General features: G+C 35.0%; 1 long non-coding RNA gene across 2 annotated transcripts in view; it reads left to right on the top strand.

Annotated features, from left to right (window-relative positions):
• LOC136855613 (uncharacterized) overlaps window positions 1-25,000 on the top strand; it is a 525,389-nt gene that overhangs the window by 126,764 nt on the left and 373,625 nt on the right. The window contains exon 2 of one of the 2 annotated variants that reach the window (XR_010858079.1): window positions 18,223-18,270. This is a non-coding gene — a long non-coding RNA (uncharacterized lncRNA). Of the gene's footprint in view, window positions 1-18,222; window positions 19,874-25,000 lie in introns of those variants that run through there. The other variant, XR_010858078.1, reaches the window with a different exon arrangement.

Below are 25,000 nucleotides of genomic sequence, written 5' to 3'. Positions count from 1 at the left end.
CCATATAAAAACACTTGCAATCCATGCAAGGGACCTTATAAACGTAACCCTGAGACGCTCTGGGAGAATTCCTTGTTAGAATGTTTTCCAAGGTATTTGAAAATTTAAAAACAACATTAGTACTAAAATACTTGCCAGAACTTGGAACCCTACGTAGGAGATCACTATATTGTAAAATAAGTACATCTTGATTGTTAAAAGCCACTCTGGTAGTTACTGAATAAAAAGTTTTTTGTGCTTTTTGCAAAGCACGTTCAGCAAAATATTTTGGGGAATTTTCATTTTTTCTGGGAAGTTAAAAATATTTTCAAACTCTTCCTGAAGAAATTCAGGTCTGCGGATAAGTAAAGCTTTTAAAAACATACTATGATTAGAATAACAGTGGATGTATGAATTTACATTTGTGGGTTTCCAATCCATTTCAAATACGGTGAACATTTACATACATCCAGAAATGAGAGACAACCTTCATGTTCTTCATAAGTTAAATTAATAGAAGGCACCAAATTGTTCAGTTTGAAAAGAAATGTATTCACATTTTCGGTTAGAGGCCATATGCAAAATTTATCATCTACATATCTAAACCACAGAACACCATATGGTAAAATATTAGGTAAAAGTCTAGTATCAAAAAATTCCATGTGTAAATTACTTAAAAGAGGCAAAAGACGATTTCCCATTGCCATACCAAATTTTTGTGTATAAAATTTTTCATCAAAAGTAAAAACGGAATCACAAATGCAAAACTTAATCAGTTCTAAAATGTTATTAGTAGACAAAGGTAAATCGTAAATGGTCAAGAATTTAGATAAATATTCAAGCAAGTCATTTATAGGTACTTTTGTAAATAGAGATACAGCATCAAAATTAACCATTTTAAACTTGAAAGTAATAGTTGTGCTGTTTAGTTTTTCTATCAGATCTACATTATATTCAGTATTACAGTTCAAAATACTACTAAGGGTGAAAGAGTATTAACGAACCATTTTGATAACTTGTAAGTACAAGACCCAACTGTGATGATAATTGATCTAATGGGGTTACCAGGTTTATGTGTTTTGGCAAGGCCATGCAAGTAAGGTAAAGTTGGACTTGTCAAACACACAAACTTGGTAATCATATATATATATATATATATATATATATATATATATATATATATATATATATATATATTTATATATATATAATGTATGTATATATATAATACATATATGTAAAGGTCATAATTTGCGAAGGATGTTTTCTTATCGAAGATCACAATTGCTTTTATACCAATTAATGCTGTTTATTCTCTGTAAAATTTCCTCCCTTCGTTAGCTGAAGTTAATAGGAAAGACTTGAACTCCGGCAATTCACACGAATTTATTTAATAATTCAGGAAGTGTGCAAAGTCACCAATGAGTAATAACAGTGTTGCTTCTGTCTTAATTACTGGATGAATTCAGATGAACTGGAATAATACTCAAAAATACAATGGTCTTATGGGATGTAAGTTGAAACACACTGGATGATTATAAGTCTTCATTATTTCCAGTTTCCGGGTTGAGTAACTGAACAGGAAAACGAGTGAGTGGTCCTTTTGGATTTGGTCGAATGACCGAGTGAGTGCTTTCCACAAAAGATTAACAAAATAAATATCTTCTAACATTTATTTCTATAGCACACTTAATGTAGAAACAAATAACATTGAACACTGCGGGTGTACGGTATAGCATCAAAGGATATGTTGAAACCAAATTTCAAAGCTAGTAGAATGTAAATTTCAAAATTATATACATCTAATTTAATTTAAAAAATCATTAATTAACTGTTGTGTTTTCAAAATAAACATTAGTTACATTCAAGGTAGTGTTCTCACTTTTTCTTTATTGTGCTCTTGTTAATAACAAAGAATAAAAAATTGCAACTTGGGAAAATTCTGAAAATACAGCACCCCTGGTGTGGAACATTAAATAATCTTCCTTCTTCCATTACACCATAACTTAGACTTATGTTAATGGCATTACTCCTATTGTAAGCCACTTCTGTCACTGTTACAAACCGAAAACAGAGTATTTGACGAAGCCTGCATCAGCTATATGGAGCACATTCATCAAAAAGTCATTCCAAGGGGATTTTCGCAATGGGTCGGCAGCCTATTTTGACGCCACAGACAAAAGCCAATCGTTGAAAATTGACTCCCTCTCACAAAATAGTCTGTACACCATCAAAGGGAATGGATGGGAATGAGTAATTTACTATATATATATATATATATATATATATATATATATATATATATATATATATATATATATATATATATATATATATAATATATACTGTATATATATAAATTATATATATATAGAATCTACTGATCATATTTTACCAGATATATATACACTGTAATTCTATGTAGAATCTAATGCTTTTACCTCTTAACTTCTCACAATTCTTCGCGAATTTTTTGGATATGCTTGTAACTTACGAAGCCGAAAGATCCAAACGGAAGAAATTGAAGAGCCTGTGATGGCCGGTCGCGGGAAAGGAACCCGGTTACCTTTATCACAAGGAGGTTGCGTGGTCAGGTCGGCAACGCGACCTCCTTGTGATTAAGGCAACGCGGGTTCGCTTCCCGTGACCGGCCATCACAGGCACTTCAGTTTCTTCCGTTTGGATGTTTCGGCTTCGTAGTTACAAGCATATCCAAAAAGCGCGAAGAATTCGAGAAGTTAAGAGGGCATTGTCGTTATTAGAATTACATATATATATATATATATATATATATATATATATATATATATATATATATATATATATATCATTCATCAAATTACTCATTCCAATCCATTTCAGTTCTAAGGTTTTGACTGCCACTGGCCCTATTGAAAAGAAATCCTGTAGCACGGATCTAGGAATTGCTTAAAGAATTATCCTGAAAACGTTCTGAATGCTCTAAAAGGCGCCTCGATTTTTGTTTTTCTTTTCTTTTATTAAAGTGTTAACGATTTTAGAAATATAAGACTGAAAATCCGATTTCAAATATTTTTTTAGACCGAATTATTTCGTTCAAAATTCTCTTTCCTTCTCCAGGAAATGTTTAGTTAAGTGGAAATGCAGATTTCCGTCTCTTTCAATTCAAAAGTTTTCTGCTAAAGACTTTCCTTTCTTCACTTGTTCTGTTGAAATAGGGAAATCTAGCCTGGGTACTTGAATGTATTATTTTTATTTCATTAACCATAAAAAATGATTGAAATCAGGACCTGATTCTAGAAATATAAGCAAAGGAAGGAAACTTGCACATTAAGAAGGAGATGTGAGTTCATCTAATGGTGTGCGTCAAAAATTGAATCTGACTCCACTCTTTACTTATCGACATGGTCAAGTTTTAAAGGCGAGGTCGTCAGCCGAAGCGATATTCGGCCTTACTTAAGAATGAGGATAGCAGGAGATTGTGATTGAGATTCTCCCTTATATTACCGTACAAAATTTCCTTGAGCTTTATGAATTAGAAGCTATTTAATAACATTTTATATAACACTAAAAACTTCCCACTATTATATCTTTAATAGCATTCCCTATTCTTCAGACCTCAGTTGACGTACCATAGCCCTCTCAAATCTTTATGAATTGTTTTATTGTCCATAAGGAATGACTTCATTAGATGGATTTCTCTCTTGTAGCCTCAATCCTTGGACAGTAAACCTTACTCGTAACCTCAGACCTTCTATTGTAAATCGTTATGTAGGCCGTTTTCTCAACAACCCATTGTTGAACTTGAACCGGCAACAAAGACGCATTTACACACAAGCAAAAGTAAAAAAGAAATAATACAAAATAGTGTTTTTCTCTCATATCTAGTCATAGGAAATTTAAAGAGGAGTTGCTCTTGTATGGGAGAAGGGACCTTGAGAGAGAGAGAGAGAGAGAGAGAGAGAGAGAGAGAGAGAGAGAGAGAGAGAGAGAGAGAGGCCTACCTGGATATCTTGTAATTTATGAAGTATTTTTTAGGTCGTATAATGGACAGTAGTAAATAGGGTATTGCTCAGTTATCGAGTAAAGAAATTTTAATGTAATAATTTTGTACACTTGTCAACAGTGCAGAAGTGTTTACGTATCTCGATTCGACATATTAGGCTCTGGTGTCACCAGTCCCCAGATTCATTGGAGGATATTGCCGTAACAAAAGACGCCTGACGACGCGTTTTTATAAATTTAGTCTCATTTCAGAGTTCGAGGAAGCTGCATATAATCAGTTTGTTTTTTTGCTAGTTTCTGCTTTCTCGTATATATTTCCATGTTACATGTTTGTAGTTGACGCATTCATGAAGCTGATGTGTGTGACCTTTTGCGTGAGAACTAGCCCTTTTATAAGTGCGAATTCTTGATTTATTTATTCAAGGTAGATTGCTGTTAATAACAAAAAAGAATATGAAATCACCGTCAGTAATTTAACCCTTTTAAAGAAGTTTTTGTTTCAGATACCAGAGGGCTTTACATAGGTTCCACTTGACTGCAGGCACACTGTTTTCCATGATTTTATTTATTTTTTTTTTTTATCTTTCTCTACAGGTTGTGAACAGCAAGCTTAATAGAACTGCTACATATTCAAATAACTTGTCAAGAGAATTTCCAATATACTAGTTAGTTTTTCTATCGCAGTTGTCTTAATACTTCAGTTTTACTGTATATACATCTTTTTTATTTGAGGGGGCAAACTTAATTTTACCCGTAAAGTAGAGTTCACTATGCGCACCAGTTTTCAATTCTTCCGCGGTTTTGTATTTGGTTATCGAACTGCAAACACTTTCGTAATGGATCCTTTCCATTACTGTTTGTTTGTGTGTTTTGACAACTAACAGAAATAAAGACACCTATTAGTGACGATTCACCTACAGGATTTCATTCTTTGAGAAACTGTGGCCTCTGTGACTTAGGTTTATGTACTTTACTTGGGAAACAGAAAAAAAAAAAAATTTATTTTATAAATACTTTTCAGCGACATGATCAGAAAAGGAGGCACAAATATTGTTAAGAGTAGCCAAAGCAGTATTAACGATCCATCAAAGAATATATAATACCCCACCTACAAGGATCATTAAGAGGCTGATTTCGGCAATGAACCCTAGACACTCGACAACAGAGTAGTTGGAATATAATGGTGAATAATCACCCCTGAGAACTAGAAATTTAAGTGATTCATGATGATTAAATATTCAGGAAATGACTGCTGTGAAGGAATAGTCAAACTGGTTGAGGACGAAGTTAATGGAATTTTAAATATCCAATGGAGTTGAAGTAATTCCATTTTGGGTGTAAGAGCAGATAATACAGATGTATCATGTGTTGAACAGAAAAATGTTTATTTATCTCTATCAGGATGGGTTTGTGTGTTGAACTTACGTAAATATGAGACAATTACGCCATGAAAGGGCGGATAAGTATCACTCAACTCTAAAAATACCCAAAAGGTTCATGTGGCACCTAGAAATCACAGCCAGTCATTTCTTAGCCAGGCTTATGTTGTGGTCATTCCTCAACATATATACTGCTACTTACGTGTAGATTCATGTTACACAAAGTTCTCAAGTGTCATTCTGAAGGCAGAAGGAGTTTGAGGTTTGGAAACAGGGAGCAAATTATATTCAGATTCTACAACTCGGAACATCACGACACTGATGTTTACCTCCCGGTTATGCTTGCCCAATCAAGTTTTGTATTCGCCTTATTCATGCACTGCTTTTACCATTTTCTCACCATCTCCAGCCACCTCGAATCCCAAGGCAAACATTCTCTTAGGAAAAGTACAATGTCTGCTTCATCTCTCATCATATAGGCAAGTAGAGTTCCACATTTAGATTGTCGATAATAGATTTACTTAATGTTTGCACTCAACCGTACAAAATGTATATTGCTAATATAAATCACTTGATATCCGATGTTCAAATACCTATTAATATTTTTGAACGCTGAAGTCTTTCAATCTGTTCCTTGCGATCATTAAGAAGTTTGACGACTTGTTGAAGTAAATAGAGCGTTCTGAATAAATTCTTACTATACAACAACACCCACATTTTTTCCATGAAACTTCAACTTTTAACAGTTGCTTACCATGCGGAAGAAGAATATAACCTGAATTCATGTTTCATTTCCACAATCATTTTATAACCGTTCTTGGTATGAACCAGATTTCTTGACAGTCACAGCACGCTGTCAAAGCACTGATAAACCGATCAAAAGGTTTTTAAGAAAACATTCGCACCACCAGCCGCAAATTGGTTCCCACTAATTTGCTCGTCTTAAATGGAATGGCTCGCTGGTCCATTGTGAAAGGCTAGTTATTGGAAATACCTCCCTCCGGGCGCAGAAACTTGGTCTCAAAAAGAGCTTTCAAGAGAGAAATTCCATTGAAATAGCTTACAATATTTAATAATACCGTTCAACGTTTCTTGAAAGGAAAAGGTCCAAAGATACAGGTAATCTACGAGCATCGTTTTCACGGCATCGATTGTGATACTATAATAGGTATTACGGTGATAATATTTAATGCCACTGAAATGGCTTATAGAATTCGAACTTCTAAAATATATATATTTTTTAATCTTTTCTCTCCTTTTTAAACTCTGTCACTAGTTTCATTTTGTACATAAGTATAGGAAGGGGGAGGGAAGAATTTCGCTAATTTGCAGAGCGTGATTTTGACAGAAGTAAATCAGTTCGTTATAAAATTGTTTTGTAGGATGAGAATTAAGGTCCCGAATTATACAAATATGACTCAAGTACGTTAACTTATAGCAAGTAAGGTGATGATGGTAAAACAAATAAGAGAAAGAAAAGACGATACCAATAATTAAAAGGAAAATAGAACCGGCTCACATATAAATTTATGTGCGACCGCGCAGAAGAAATCATTCCAGAAATAACGAGTCTAACATCATTAAATTAGAAATCAGTCTAACCTCCGAAAATCTCTCCTATACAAAGCAACTGAGCTCCAAAGAACCCAAAGGGTTGCAATGAAACACAAAATGAGTAACTTTTGCTACTTCAGTCTCAGTCTCATTGCAAGCGGCTTAAGTGAAATTCGAAATGAAAACATAGGAGTGAGACTGAGACCGAAGTAGTAAAATGTACTCATTTTGTATTTCATTGCAACCCTTTGAGATCTTTTGGAACTAGGCTGCTTTGCACAGGAGAGATCCTCGGAGGTTAGATCGATTTTCCCTTTCTGGAATGTTTTTCTTTTGCGCGCTCGCACGTGCATTTGTATGTGAGCCGGTTCTGTTTCTTTTAATTATTGGCATCATCTTTTCTTTCTCTTATTTGTTTTATCATCATCATCACCTTACTTGCTATAAGTCAACATATTTGAGTTATATTTGTATTATTCGGGACCGCAATTCTCATCCCACAAAACAATTTTATAATGAACTTATTCACTTCTGTCAAAATCAAGCTCTCCAGATTAGGAATGTAATGCTCCTCCTTTCCTCTCCCTATATCTGTGTAAAGTTCCTCGTTGGACGGGTCGGTATAGTTCTCGGTTAGCACTCTGCTGGGCCCGCGTTCGAGTCTCCGGCTGGCCAATGAAGAATTAGAGGAATTTATTTCTGGTGATAGAAATTAATTTCTCGGTATAATGTGGTTCCGATTCCACAATAAGCTGTAGGTCCCGTTCCTATGTAACCAGTTGGTTCTTAGCCACGTAAAATAAGTCTAATCCTTCGGGCCAGCCCTCTCAGGGAGAGCTGTTAATCAGCTCAGTGGTCTGGTTAAACTAAGGTATACTTAACTTTTATATCTGTGTACTGTACAAAATAAAACGGTCACAATTACGACCTCCTGGCCATACCACTGCATCACGTCTCCACGCATTCGTGAATCAGTTGTAACCTGTAACGTTCACTATGATCTTGCAGTAGGTTACGATCACAGGTGTCATTCAATACCCCATCCCTCCCCACTGTGAACCCCCTAATTGATCGTCTACCTGCTATTAACTGGGACTTTGGAACCCACCAGAAAACCAGGTCCTTTTATGGTGACCTCGGAAAATAAGTTGCGGTCACTAGTTCAACCGGCAGACGCTTTACTCTGCACTAACCCAAAATGTAAAAATGACCAACACAATCGAGATCCGAAAGAATTCTGTTCGAGTTTAATATCCTCTCTGCTTGCCTCAGACAGGAATACGTTTAGATTTCGTCAAGGCAACTCTTGTAGCATACCTGGCTGGAATGACTTGGTTAAGATCTGTATACACATCCACGAGAAATGTTTTCAGTGTGGAGGCAAAATGGTAGCCCGAGGGAGGGAGACTGCATTGCCAATGAGACAGGCGAGAGTACAGTTCAAATTTGCTCTTAAGCACTACAGACTTAACGAAAAGTAACTAAGAGCAAGTGCAATGTCTAGAAAATTAGAATCTGGCGATTACCCTCGTCTTTGGAATGACATTCAACCCCTGTCAAAGAGATTGGGAGAAGCCGTCTGCGACGAGGCCATCGCAAGAATGTGGGGCGATCACTTCAGCACTGTCCTGAATTGCATGAACGATCAAGACTCCCGAAGGGAAGTAGATAACCTCATTACTGATAACATTCGATTTCAATCCACCGATCGTATTAAGTCAGGTAACATCGGCGATGCCATAAACAACTTGCCTAGTAATAACTCGCCCGGCTGCGATGGTCTATCTGCAGAAGCTTTCAATTTCTGCCATCCGATAATTTACATCTTGCTAGCTGCCCTATTCAATGCGTGCATAATTCACCAGTTTCTCCAAGATTCCCTACTCGTAGTTCACTTAATACCATTAATCATAAACAAGCTAAAGGATGCAGCTGACCCTGGCAGTTATCGCCCGATTGCAATTACTACAATTGCATCAAAGATTCTTAAGTCAGTTCTTCTAGTGATACTTCTCCCTTTTCTACACACTACTGACAACCAGTTTGGATTTAAAGCAAACCACTCAACCGACACCTGCATCTACATCCTGAAAGAATTGCTGAACTGTTACCTATCATCAGCCTCTCCTGTTTTCCTATGTTTTGTAGATGTGAGGAAAGCATTTGACAGAGTAAACTACCTTAAGCTCTTCCTGAAGCTGCACAGAAGAGGCACACCTCTATATTTAACTGGCATTTTATATTGCTGGTTCTCCACACAACAATTCTGGGTCAAATATCGTACAACTTTGGCTTGGTAAACGGGCTCCGGCAAGAGGGCATTATCTCTCCATACCTGTTTGATACGTACATAGCTGCCCTGAATGCCAAAATGAACTCACTCCCAATCAGATGCACTATAAAAAAAAATAAAAACAAAAATAAATAAACAAATAAATAACCTCTGTTACACCGACGATATGGTTCTGATTTCCCCATCAGTGCAAGATTTCCATCGACCAATCGACACTTGCCGCCAGTATGCAAAGGAATTTGATATCCTGTACAATGAAACCCAGACCCTGTGCATGCCACTGCCCCCGAGATCGCTTAAGCATATTGCAGAACCACAAATTTTCCTGGGAAATCATCGCCTCGAATTTGTGCATGAATTTCCGTATTTGGGCCACGTTATCACGAACGACCTAAAAGATGCGGCAGACATACTGTAGAACAGAGGCGTCGTAAGCTATGTGCAACTGGCAACATGATTGCAAAAAGGTTTGCCTTTTGTCACCCAGACACGAAACTGCTGCTCTTCTGTTCGTACTGCCACAGCATATATGGGTGTTCCCTTTGGAGGAGCTATACCCGAGAGGCCATGAGACGTATCACTGCTGGTCACAGTGACATTCTGAGGCGCTATACCAGCACGCTTGCTACCACTCCGCCACGCAGATGTTCATGGATGATTTAAAAATCATTGTTTGGCGAATAATGTCCAGCCTGATCACCTGGCTAAGAAACAGCACCAATTCGCTTATCCAAAGCATCCTAAACAGTGAGTCAAGAAGACGATCTCAAATGTGGGAAAGATGGGATAATGAGGCGTCTGTTCCATAAATGGAACACTCTTCCTTCACACGGGGGTGGCTTTTGTTGCTGTGGGTACTTATTCTCTGTTTTTGCAATTATTAAGTACTATCTGCAGAATATTATTATTATTATTATTATTATTATTATTATTATTATTATTATTATTATTATTATTATTAATTTTGTTGTTGTCTATCACAGTCATCCTTTTCGACTGGGTGGTTTTTATAGTGTGGGGTTCGGGTTTGCCTCCTGCCTCCTTAGGAGTCCATCACTGTTCTCACGTGCTGTTTCTAGTAGCACATTCTTCTGCATGAGTCCTGGAGCTGCTTCGGCATCTAGTTTTTCCAGATTCCTTTTCAGGGATCTTGGGATCGTGCCTAGTGTTCCTATGGTTATGGGTACACTTTCCACTGGCATATCCCATATCCCTCTTATTTCGATTTTCAGGTCTTGATACTTATATTTAGAGAAGAAAGAGAGAGAAAAATTTATTATTATTATTATTATTATTATTATTATTATTATTATTATTATTATTATTATTATTATTATTATTATTAATATTGAAAAGGATGGCTGTATTATGAGAATTTATCTTGAATAAGGTCGTTTCTATTTCGCTTTTCAGGTTAAGCGATGTTGGTCAGCAACTGGCCAATATTCATATTGGAAAAGGATAGTGTGCGGAATGCGGGAAGTCTTTTGTTGAAATATTCAATCAGAAAGCCGTGGGATTCTTCGCGGTCTGGATTCAGGCTGAATATTTCAATAAAAGACTTCCCGCATTCCACACACTATCCTATTTCCAATATGGATATTGGCCAGTTGCTGACCAACATCGCTGAACCTGAAAAGCGAATTATAAGGAAAACAGAAAAGACCCTGTATGAGATAAATTCGCAAAATACAGCCATCCTTTTCAGTAAGACTTGTTTAAGAGAGGTCTATTTTCCTTCATTTAATATTATTATTATTATTATTATTATTATATTATTATTATTATTATTATTATTATTATTATTATTATTCTACAGGAAAGTTGCGTGCTAAGAATCATTAGATTTTTTATTCTACCAGACCGTATGAGTCATTTATTTTTCAAGGAGACTCAAGTTTCTAGGCAAAGAGCAGCTCAAAATTGTACACGTTCAGTTTCCAAGAACGCGATTTAGACAGTTTCTTGTCTGTGTCAGTGTACTTGACACCCTTCAGCGTCTAGTAAACAAACAACCTAAGCACATTGTCTAGTTATTGGTGTTGTGCAGCTTTTCTCTGACGCATTTAAATTAAAGCACTTTTGTTGTCAACCTGATACTCACCATTCATCTTCTTAAGTGGGTCTTGCATCATTTTTAGTGGTCTGATCCGATGCCAAATGAAGTCTAAGGAAGTTTTTTTTCTGTTTTTCCAACGTAGCTCCGTTGAAGTCCCCCTTCAGAACTTTCTTTTTCAGTCTTAAGTACAGATCTAACAATAAAATTGAGTTTATAGCCAGCTATTCCCTTTACCTTCGAACTGCAATGTCTTTTTTATCTTGACAATTTTTTTAAATTCATGTGTATTCGATCCTCATATTAGCATGAAAGAAAAACGCCATTGTGCCTTTAACAACTCATCTTTGATTTCATTTCGTGAAGTTTTTCCCCTACAATTTAGGTAATATTTGGATCATCCTTCCATCCCAGACCTCTTTCTCCTTCTTTTTGATGCGATAAAGAAGAGGGTATTAATTTAGAACTGTATATTACTGGTAAGAGTAACTGAAAATTCATAAATAGGAGGAACTTTAATACTAAAGATGAAAGTCATGGGACACGTATCTGTAACAGAAAGGTAAGAATTAGGTAAATAACGTAGAGAATCAGTCGTAGGCAGAATTTCCTCCTGCTGAGAAACGTTTGCCTTAGTTTTCTTCCACAAGACCTTTCAGTCTCCCTGAAAATATAATTGAGAATGTCTGCCTCGGTGCTTTTAGTTTTCTGTAAAAGAAAACTATTGTGTCGGCTTTGTCTGTCCGTCCGCACTTTTGTTGTCCGCCCTCAGGTCTTAAAAACTACTGAGGCTAGAGGGCTGCGAATTGGCATATTGATCATTCACCCTCCAATCATCAAACATCCCCAATTGCAGCCCTATAGCCTTAGTAGTTTTTATTTTATTTAAGGTTAGAGTTAGCGATAATCGTACTTCTGGCAGCGCTATAGATACCAGCAAGATAGGCCACCACCGGACCGTGGCTGAGTTTCATGGGCCGCGCCTAAGAGTTTTATGGGCCGTGGCTGAGGCCACCACCGGACAGAAAACTAGATTGTGCCGAAGAAACTTCGGCACATTTTTTACTTGTTTTCTTCTGCTTCTTATTTGACATTACTTGGAGTCTTTCACGTCGTTAGTGAACAAATTGATGCTCGTCTGTGACAGAACAATGATAATGATAATGGAGAGAGAGAGAGAGAGAGAGAGAGAGAGAGAGAGAGAGAGAGAGAGATCTGCATGAACACTGACATATTTCATAGCTCTAATGAAAACCGGAAGTAAAATAAATCTCACTCCTTAATTGGTACGCAAAATAAAGACAGTTTAATTGAGGCCCTAAAAGTTATTGCACTGAGAACGCAATTTCTTTTTCTGCCTCTGCTGACTAGTCTCCGTCCTTCTACACTGAGCTTACCAATACAAACTCTGTGGGTGCTGTCACATTCTCTGATTGTTCCAGACACCCAACACATCCTTCATGGGAGTCATGGTAAGTGAATAAATGAAGAGACGTCGGAACTGAAAGGTAGAGCTCAACACACTCTTGATCATTTTCTTGCTTCCTGAGACACTGCTAAGCAATATGGTGATGCCAAAGAGAAAGATAAATAACAGTGAAAATGACATTATTATGATGCCTCTTGATGCTCAGACTGTAATAACAATCTTCTTTTGAGTAGCAGAGTAAAGGTCTGTTTATTTATCATTACCAGTTTCTTCTTGGGCACAGTTCATCAAATGTATCCCGGTTTTCATAACTATTTCGGTGCCACCTTTTTGTTGGAGTTGATAGTTGATCTCAATCATAAAAACAACCTTCCTCTAAAGAAACTTCATTTTAAAGGCATCTTACCTCCGCAGGTTCTTGAAAACTTTGACTAGTTGTATCCATTGTTGAACATTGCATGATTTTAAGTTGGCTGGATGTTTTGTCTTTGATCCACTAACCACCAATTTTCACGTAATCCTTCAATTTTACTTTTTAGCGTCGTATAATGACCTGACATGGAATATATTATGAGTTCGAAATCTAGGTCCAGTTGTCTATGGTTACACAGAAAATGTCTTATCTTCCTTGAGGTTTGTGTTTGTGGTGTGTCACCAAGAGAGCAAAACAGTATATTTCCATCTTGTATTACAAGCGTTCCCATAAGGAAGAAAGGAGTTATCATCAACATTCTCAAACTAACGGCGAAATTCCTTGAACTGATGTATATTTACCATCAGAGTCACTTGCTGCGTCAAATCTCCGTGATTATCTCCCGAACTTCATTGCCTTTTTTGAACTACAGTTTGCTAAGTACTTGAATGGCTACCCATTATGTTGGTTTACTCTCATAATCTTGTTTTCGATTCTTTTAGTTGCTGATTACTTCAAATGTCTTTTATTTTTGTCATCACAGGTGCACAGCTATTTTTCTATGCACAGTCTAATCTTAGTGCAATGTTTCTTTTACTGTCTCCCTTTGTGACCTCTTGAAAACCTCACCCATTTTCATTGGGAACCGCTGCACCTAATTGCATACAGTGCAATATAACGTGGCAATGCCTGGTACAGCAAGTGGGTTTAGAAACACATTGATTATCACAGATCTCTCGTTTTTCTGAATTTCTGGGTGCTCGGATCTGCATCACATTCCCCTTTCTCATATGTAGTGTCCAAATGCAGAGCCGGTTGTGTTTGTTTTACTCTCCCGCCTGTGATAACCAAGGCTGTTTGTATAACAACATATTTGTATAATAAATTACGGATCAAATTCCTCCTAAGTTTTAGAGGCTATTTTTCTATTTTCATTTGCCACAAACTTGGGATAACCTAAAGTAGAACCATGCCTCATGGAGGCCGAAAATTGTATTCTAAAGTGCTTTAGAAGTATCGTATTGAAAGAAAACTTCAAAAAGGTGGAAAAATCGTAAAAAAATCTCCGTGAAATAACAATTGGCCGCCCTTACGTTTGTGTGCACCTAACATCATTGAGACAATGTCAAATTTAAATATAACTCGTTACTATTCATAATTGTCTTTTAATCGTATGTAATTATATTTTATAAATACACAATTTTAAATATGATAATTCATTTCTAAAAAAGATACTGTGTACTTTTACAACTGTCAGGTGAAAAAAATTTATAATTTTCATATTGTAAGCTATTTAATTATGTAGTACAAGTTAAGTATACCTTAGTTTAACCAGACCACTGAGCTGATTAACAGCTCTCCTAGGGCTGGCCCGAAGGATTAGACTTATTTTAGTACAAATCTGACCTTTCAGTCATTTTTTAAATGTGAATAATGGCAGATGTCATATTTCTAATGATCTTAATTCCAAACTGAATACGCGTGCTCGTATAGTGTTGAATGCCATTTGAAGGTGAAAACAAGAAAGCTAACCTGAACAGAACTTGAAAAACAAGTATTCACGTCCACAGTAACGGAAATTAATGCTGAAAATAAGGAGTGTCACATCTAGTTACGGCCAAATGGAAAATATGGAAAACTGATTTAAATGGCAGAGATAACCCAGTTTTCTCGCTCAGGTACTTATCACTATTCAATAAGTTTTAAGGAATGAAATAAATATATCCAGATTATCATTTTATGGAAAGAGGAGATTGCTGAGAAACTCTACATAGTCCATGGATGACAATTTCTTAAAAGGAAATGTTGCCCAAGGTCTACTCTCTCGAAAAATAATCCCCAGAGTTGTCGAATTTCATATAAAAGTTGTGACTAGAAGCCAATTCTCTAATTAAAAATTCAACCACAGTCTAGTTTTATTAGCTCATTACGAATCTCACAGCATTCGCCGAAAAAGAACTCGAGAAGTAATAAAGTACTTCAGACAGGCGAATGTTGAAATTCCGAGAGACTTTTCAAACAATAATTGTAAAAGTTACTAGATATTAAAGAGTTGAAGTGACTGCCACACAAACAGCGTGATTTCGTACTTTTATATTATTATTTTTTCAGGTATCTTTGATTTTTTAGGTTTCTTGAAAACTTCTGAATAGTTCATTATGAACACTGTTTTTTCATATTCAAAACTGTTCACAGCCCATCTTCTAGGATATAAACAATTCTCCATACGAAACATTAAATTGCCCTCTCTCTCTCTCTCTCTCTCTCTCTCTCTCTCTCTCTCTCTCTCTCTCTCTCTCTCTCTCTCTCATAGTGCCGTATCAGCACTCTTGACTTGCAACCAAGGAACCAACCACGTGTTGATTCCCTTGGGAGGACAGTATGGGCAAGTTTCCTTGAAACCTATATGAATTTGCTGAGTTAAGCAAAATTATTATATATTTAATCGTTAGTTGATTGTTGTGGGTTGCATTTGGGGTGGAATGAAAAAGAATGAGAAAAAAATAGATAAATGTCATTTGTGCGATACTGTGCTCCACCATACCGTACCCGTATATTATCATATAATAAAAATGGAAGGTCAGGTTGTGAAGCTGTTCACCTATAAATAACTATTCACTTTTTCTGTGACTCACCTCTTCTCTTGTTCAGAGATGATGTTATGTTTCCTACCAAAATCCTCCATTCTTCCACTCTTGCTCGCATTCACTCTTTACTTTTTCCTACTTGTAAACAATAACTTCCACGGTTTAATTACATACACCAAAATTTTAATTACATATATCTTTAACCAAACTAAATGTGTTCTTTGCAGTACGCTCATTAATGTTTACAGGGGAAAGAATGGTCGCAAGGAATTTGGAAAGCTTGTAGTTTTAGGTATTAATAGGAAACATAATAAGTCGTATGGTACAGACAATTTTACTCACCTTTGGCAAACAAATGAAATTCCTGGCTAGAATCTGTTTTATAAAATCTGAATAACCACCATCATCAATTGCACTTTATTTCAATCCTCTCAAGAATCTATCAATTTTTTCCGCCTTTTTTAAGAGTATATGACATCCAAGCATGAAAGTATTACATTTACATCAGCAATAGAGCTTTAATGGAAAATTATCCTGTCTAGAGGTACTCGTGAGTTTTAACGACGTTTAGCTTCAACAAGAGGTTTATAGAAAGCCAACTTTCACTGGACTCTCAACCAAATTTTCATTTTTAATACCCATTGATTTTAGGTGGAATTTGATCAAGTCTAGTGACTAGGGCATTTCAGATTTGTTCACATTATTGAATTTGCATTTTTAACTTTCTTGCATCAAGATCCTGTTTCCTGCTGGATTCAGCACTAAATTCACTGACACATATATTGGTAAACAACTTCAAAAATGGCTTCACGTCCACCAAGAGTAACGGTAAACAAAGCTACTATTTATTTCTCCCTGCCTTACAAAGGTGAAAGCAGATTTTCCATAAGAATCAAATTATACTACAGGGTTCAAGTCAGTCTCAAGAGTTCTAGTCAGGTCAAAATATGAAATGGACAAATTTTTAAAGTTGAAAGACACCGCAGCCAAGGAACTACGGTCATCTTTAGTCTACGAGTATACGTATACATGTAGTTGTAGTGCAACTTGAATTGGGAAATCAAAATTCCAGTTTTGGGCCGTGCCTTTGAACACTTTGGCCGATAAATTAAAATAAATAAGCCACATAACAAACAAGCATTTAGCACCATTGGCGAGCATTCCAGTCTACAAGACCATTGTCTGAATAGTGGTATACAGTAGACTATATACAGTGAGAGAGAAGCCATCACTCTGTAACAATGAATAGTTATATGTTGCTTTGCCTAATCCAAATCTTTTTATTGTCTTTTATGCCTCTCTTAACTGTATATTTTACAGATTAAACGTCATCGTTCAATTTTATTCTCGATATTCAGAGTTCTGATGCATTTTTATTCGGTTTTATTTGTCTCTTAGCGCATGTGTTTTATAAGATAATTGTATATATTTTTCAGGGAGCCTGATGGTGGGGTATGTTACAGGCTCGAAACTAGTCGCAATAAAAAAAAAAAATTACTCATGTACTGGTGTATCTGTTCTTTATTTGACTCCTCTTTCTACAAAACTATTCTGTTGCATATATATATATAGAGTTGTTATCACATCTATATATTTTATATATACATACATTATACAAATATATATATCGATATATACCTGGGGAAATATCATATGGGATATATATAAACGATTAGGTACCTAAGTGTCTCGAACACCCGACAGCACCAATCAACGACTATAAATCATTTATATATAACTATATGTGATATTCCCAAGTATATTATATATAAATATTTATATATAAATATTATAAATATATATATATTATATATTTATGTATATATATATATATATATTGTATAAATATATTGTATATTATATATTGTTTATAGATATATATATATTATTTATATATCTATATATATGTAATATAGATATATATATATATACATATAATATATATATATATATATATATATATATATATATCATCTTCGTGACATTTTATATGCAGACATTATGCTGCATATATATATATCGAATTCAATATATAAATATATATGTAAATATGTATATATGTAAACGATTATACCTAAGTGTCTCGAACATGACAGCATATCAACGACTACCAAATCATTTATCACTTTAATATAATATGTTCCCCAAATAGCGCGAATTAGATATTAAACGAAATTTGTAGCTTAATGTTATAAATATATATATGTGCATATATTTATGTATATATATATATTGTATATATATATATTGTTTATACAGATAATATATATATATATATATATATATATATATATATATATATATATATATATATATATATATATATATATATATATATTCTTCATATAATATATATGATATAACGGGAGAACTTATTTCCTTATCTAAACGAAAATAGACGTATTGATATTTAGCTACTTGTAGGAAGGTAATACTGGCTAACCGTAATGAGAGGACGACTACAAAACCAACCGTCCATTTATTAATGACATTTGCCCTTAAATACTTAAATTATATTTTTAATTAATATTCTTATATGTCTTTCCAGGAGGATTAGAAATGGGCCGATGGCGACGCAGATATTAATTCGGCTTCGGTAAGTACAGAAATTGTGTGCTTCATGTGTGCATAAATTTATTTTATTTTATTTTTGAAAATGTCGTTAACTACTGATAGAGTAGAGTTTTTTTATTTACAAAACTTACGTTTATAAAACACGTTTATTACCACGAGTACTAAAAAAAAAAAAAAACCTGGGAACCACTACCAGGAAATTAGTGAGGGGTTTCAATCTCTTCCCAGAATCACACCGCGTCGTTGATTTGGAGAGCGAATGGGTCATTTGGAAGGTTTCATTTGTGGTAAGGTTCGTAGAGCGTAAAATCAGTGTTAAATGTTAAATCCATCTTTCAGGTTAATTTAGTCCGAAATGTTGGATATTTAATAATGATGCAGCTAATAAACGAAATGTTCGAAAGCTCCCTTCCAGTATGTATGTAAATCAATGTTTATATTAGTGTTAATTTGGATAACTAAGTGGTTTTACCTGTTTTGCAAACATTAGAATGAAGTTGTATAATTCACTTTATTTCTTGCCCCGTTTTAGAAATGCCCATGTTTCACCAGTTTCATGAGAAGGGTTGGTTAAATAGTAGAATTTAATCATTCCTCGGATTACCTAGTTGTTTTTAGTCCATCATCTTTCGATTTCAGGTGTTCATTTTCGATATTTTCCATTTTTTTAATTTTAATTGTTGCTTTAAAGGCAGGCACCGAAAATTTACATATCACTTATAAATTATACATTTTCGATACAGATTGTTGATATGGAATGGAAAGATTCAGTTTCCGTTTTCAAATAAGCTGCTTTATCAAAATCTGTGAAACAACTGTCTTAATTCCCATTTCGGAACGAACACTGTATTTTCCAATTCAGGACAAATGTTTTATTTACACTTTCAGATACCGTTTTAATTTCTTCAGTTTGCAAGATATCGCTAAACTTTTTCTTTGCAAAGGACATCTTATATCAGAAAGAGTTCCTTTCAGGAACTATTTCATTGTCAGCAGGACGAACAATCCTCTGCGGAAAGTTATCCCTTACATTCCATAGATGGAAAGCCTCTGTTCTGCGGATTTCCCGATGATCTCAGCATGAAATTGACTATCGATTATCTTTCATGGCAAGGCGCCTGGACGTTGAAGGCTGGCATTGCCTCTGAGCGTTCCGGTGGTTTTCACCCGGTACAGTTATATATAGTGTCTGTTCGACTTTCTCTGTCAATTTATGCGATCTGAATGAAAGGAATTGTTTATTTCTATTCTGTGAGCGAGTTCTTTTGATTGCGTTGTTATTTCGTGCTTACTGAAAGTATTTTTTTCATTTTTATTTTTTTCGGTGTGCTCGGATATTCTGATGTTTTATACAGAACACCGGGAGTGACAAATAAAATGAATTGTGGATGAAATTTGCTATTAGGTGTGTTTCACGTTTTCTTGAGATATGGGAGAAATGAATAAATCACAAACATTGTAATGCATAATATCGGATTTTAGTGTTGAAAAACTACCTTTTTTCTTATAAACTGAGAAAAGTATATAATGGAAGAGCCAGTTTAATTAATTAACTTGTTAGACCTTACGAATCATGTTAAAGTATTTTTGGAAGCAAATTAAAAAGTATTTAAATGGGCGACTGCCTATCGAATCCCTTGTCCCCGCCCACTACACTCTCTTTCATGTATAATACCTACGAGTAGAGAAATATGAAATCATATGTTAAACCTAAATTGAATGAAGACAGTTGTCCAAGTTAACTATCTAAACTTTTTTAATAAGCCCTCCTTAATTTGTAATTGTTCACTTGTTTTAACGCCAATTGGGATAAATTCCTCTAAACTTAAGAACCATGCATTTATCACCTTTTTTTTTGAAGACGGGCAACTGCTTGGGATTGGCATTAATGAAACTCCCTGTTTGGTGACAGTGTAAAAATAGAAGAGCCGTTGTTGCCTGGTTGATGATGTCTTTCTTTTCAAGTCTCATTGTGATGTATGACTTGGTGTTTCTCTACTTTGTACCATTTCGATAATTTGGTAAAATGCAACACACGAACCCTACAAATTGCAGTTCTGTCACATTCATGGAAGAGCAAACATCACTGATAAACACAAACACACGCACGCCATCTCGACCGCTGCCATCATGCTTCTATTTCCCTTAAACGCCTTAACTCTTTTTGGGTAGAATAAGAAATGAAACAAGGAGCAGTTAATCATGGAAACCGCAAGACTGTAAAAAATGCAGTGAATCATAAAAGGAATATTCAGATTGACTACATAGCCACAGCTACAGCTATGGTTCTTGGCTATTTAATACGTACCGAAACTGGTTTGCTCATCCAGTATCTGAACAGAACCTCTTTTGGATAATTTCCGATTCTTGGCTCTTTTTCATTTCCATGTTTTATAGTTTATTTGAATTTTTACAGATAATTTAAGGTCGACTTCTTTCATTGCTTTAATCTTGTTTTTGTTTTGTGCTTTACCTTTCTAGTTTTCTGTAAAAGAAAGCTATCGAGATGGTCATTTGTCTGTCACGCCACACTTTTTCTGTCCGCCCTCAGATCTTGAAAACTAGTGGGGCTAGAGGGCTGCAAATTGGTATGTTGATCATCCACCCTCCAATCAACTAACATACCAAATTGCATCCCTCTAGCCTCAGTAGTTATTTTATTTAAGGTTAAAGTTAGTCATGATTAGGCATGCACCGCTATAGGCCACCGCCAGACTACTGTACATCTGGGAAAGAATAGTTGTACACTATACCAGAAGACATGAGAGGCATACACGACCTTTGAATCGAAACAAGAAGCTAATTGTGAGAGGACTGGCAGATATAAGTTTGACATTTAATGCGCCAGAGTATTTATGTGCAATGTTTGTAAATTCGGCCCGAAAGGAATCATCATGCACATGCGGGAATCGGGCATAAAGAGGAAGTTAGGAACATTGCACATAAGTACTTTGACGTATTAAATGTCAAACTTATAGCTGTCAGTCCACTCACAATTGGCTGCTGCTTTCGATTCAAAGGTCGTTTATGCCCCCCTCATGGTATAGTGTACAAATATTCTTTCCCAGATGTAGTCTGGGCATATATGATGAGGGTGGGCATAGACTGTGCCACAGGGAAGTAAGTCTTCGTATTGGACGTTTACTAACCCTGAACAGTCCAGTAAACGAGAAAATGATAAAAAAAAAAAAATTTTAAATTCCCATTAATTACGATGATTTTATTATTCGGGGCCAGACCCCAACCCAAAAGAATTACTGATTCTGGAGTCTCTCTTCATCAAACAAACAACCCAGTCCACCTCCACCCTCTTGTACGTTTCTTAATACTTTCAGCTTTTCTTATGCCATAGTAGGTCGGCGCCCAATGCTCCTCAAATATTTCCTAAATCTGTAATTTTTTATGTTTTTTTATCTGAACTCTTTATTAGCATGTGTGCTTTAAATTTTTGGTATAATTTTTTATCAAGCTTTAATCGGCTTGTGTTTATGCATGTATGTATTTTTTTTTATTTTTCATTTTAATTTATGTATAAGTCATTTTATAGACAATTTTCATATTCACGTTGTTTATTGTTAATTGTACAGATCCCTGAAGATGCATTCATGTGCATGCGAAATGAGTAGAATAAATTATAATGCATCGCGAAGTTTGTTCCTTCTCCTCCTATATCCATGTATATATATATATATATATATATATATATATATATATATATATATATATATATATATATATATATATATATATATATATGTATATATATATATATATATATGTATATATATATATATATATATATATATATATATATATATATATATATATATATATATATATATATATATATATATATATATATATGTATATATATGTATATATATATATATATGTATATGTATATATATATATATATATATATATATATATATATATATATATATATATATATTATATATATATATGTATATATATATTATATATATATATATATCTATATAAATATATATGTATATATATATACATATATACATATATATACACATACATATACTGTATATACTTATATATCTTTATTATCTATATATCTATATATATATATATATATATATATATATATATATATATATATATATATATATATATATATATATATATATATATATATATATATATATATATATATGTGTGTGTGTGTGTGTGTGTGTGTGTGTAACATATTATTATTATTATTATTATTATTATTATTATTATTATTATTATGCTAATCTACTGTGAGGAAATCCATATGAGTCAGGGCTCCCCTACCTTCCCAATCCCCTCCCTACCCCGCCCCACCAAAGGCGATCATGAATGGAATGCAAAGCATGCAGTGAAGTGTTTTTGCCAAACTGCCTGTTAATTAATTCCAAACTTCATTTAAACCGACTTTATAACAAAATACGTCACCATAATGTTACGAAGCAGTCGTTATAACGAATTCAGAAGGTAAAAACGAAGAAGGAACGAACGAATAAATGAAGAAAATCGCATTTGAATGAACAGAAAAAAAATGAAATACTGTACATCTTGCACGTTGGTCCTAGTCCATAGATACTGTGTATGTGTGGATGGGGAAGGCTATTCTTCATCTTGGTTTTACTTATAGAAATGATCGAAATCGTATCTCTACTTAGAGAAATTAACGGTATAGGTTTTCAGTGTTGATTTTATTGAGGTATTGATAATTATATTAATATAATAATTATAATAAATTATGATTAAAATTCACATAAATTCTGAAAAAAAATTCTAATAGGGGATTTACTGTTGCAGGTTAATCATTGTCTGACAGCTCCTGGAAGAAAAACTGGAGCAAATATCACACAGGCACTGCCTCGCCGTCAATAAAACTTTATGCTAACGCTAGACTTCCTCTCCCCCTGGCCCCCTCTCTCTCTCTCCCTCTCTCTCTCTACTCTCTCAGTCAGATCAGAATTTAACAGTATGATCACAACAATAACCAAAAACAACCACAACTGATGAAAGACATGTCAGTAGGTTAAGGGGGTCAAGTGTGGTTTGGGCATGCGCACAACTACAGTTGACCAGGGACCATTCAGTCGCCCAATTGTCACCTCGTTTTCAAGACTGGTATGCGATCGTTATTTTAGACTCCGTAAAAAGAGCTGCAACTGTTTTTGGTTTCTTGTATGTGTTAATGAACGCATTTCATTTGTATTGCCCCTTCGACATGAATATGTTGGAAATAATGAACACATGAGTACATGTTTTACGGGAATAAACTTCTGACTCATATCGGAAATGAACCTTGATTTCCTGAGTGACAGGCCAAGTGTTAAGCAGGAAACCTACCTGGGAAAAACCTCAGGTAGAGAAGTATAGGTCCCAGTTTCTTTTATGACCTTTTTAGGTCAGTTGGTACCTCCTTCGACTGTCACTCGTGAGACTGAGATTCATTCCCGATGTGAGTCAGAAATGTATATGTGTGTGTGTGTGCGTGCGCAGAAGAGTTCACTTGAAAAATCTGGCTGGAGTCGTGACAAGCACAACTCAGCATCATGAAATAAGCAGGTGTGCAGTAACGCTTCTAAAGAGAATGGCCTTTCCATTTCTTAGGCTTACAAGAGTTAGACACCAATAAAATTCCTGCCCTCCTTCACTGAACACGAAACTTCTCTGTCATGGAAACAGACATCCCCATACTGTACTCCAGCCTGCAACTTAAAAAAAAAATATTGTATTCATATGCAACTTCTCTTGGTGGTGTTTGTTTTTCCTTTATTGTCTGGAGTTAAACATGGTAACAAAACACTCAGGTCATCACTGCACTCTGAATGGAACGTTATGCAGCTCATATTTTTATCTAACAAAGAATGAAGTCTTTCTGCCTCGCAATAATTGGAGACAGCACAATATTATATAAGTAATCTTACCTTAACAGATTGATTAGGCACTAAGCACCGCCAGAATATATTAAACACCGAAAACTAGGTGGCGTGTAAAAGTTTTGTGGGGATTGTTTCTGCACTACTAAGAGGCATGGAATCATCCAACCACTTAGGACCAAGGAAAACGAGTTTTTGCATAACAAAATATATTTCAAGAATTTGTGAATGCGGCATTAGACGCCTCCACCATTTGATAGGGTATAACACTTTTCATTATAATGATAATTCACTGTCTCTGCTTAAATATCAGCACACATGTTTTCTTTGCCTTTAATAGCTGCCAACCTAAATCTGAATGGTTGCAACCATAGAGCCGATCTCATCAGTTTTGCATTATTCTTACCCCTGTCCTAGCGTATAATTACTTTTGGATTTTTTTTAATTTTCCATAGTAATGCCAGCCAGACACTCCCTCAATAGTAAGAGTTCCACTTCTCCCAGAGTCAGTTGCCTGCTAGCAAATGAAAAAGCCATCTTTATTCCTTCCTCTTGAACCGAAAGTGCATTTGATTTCCTGGCTCGAAGCATCAGTTTGAAGCATATAAAGCATATTGAGGTTAGGCAACCTAAGAGTAGGAAAAAACTTAAAAGTTGATTTTAAGGATTGAAAAGCATTTTTCTTAGCATCAGTCCAATGTCATGTTTCTAATCTTTAAGTTAGTCCAGAGGTGCAAGCCTTGTGCTAGACACTGGGAATAAACTTATTTTTAAATCATACATTTCTCTCTGGTTGCTTTTCATCCTTTATTGCTTCTACCTTTTCCATTTCAGTGAGTGATCTGTGTTTTCGTTATGCACAGC

The sequence above is a fragment of the Macrobrachium rosenbergii genome, chromosome 32 (genome assembly GCF_040412425.1).
Source record: "Macrobrachium rosenbergii isolate ZJJX-2024 chromosome 32, ASM4041242v1, whole genome shotgun sequence".
Lineage (NCBI taxonomy): Eukaryota > Metazoa > Arthropoda > Malacostraca > Decapoda > Palaemonidae > Macrobrachium > Macrobrachium rosenbergii.
This window is presented reverse-complemented; position numbering and strand designations above follow the sequence as displayed.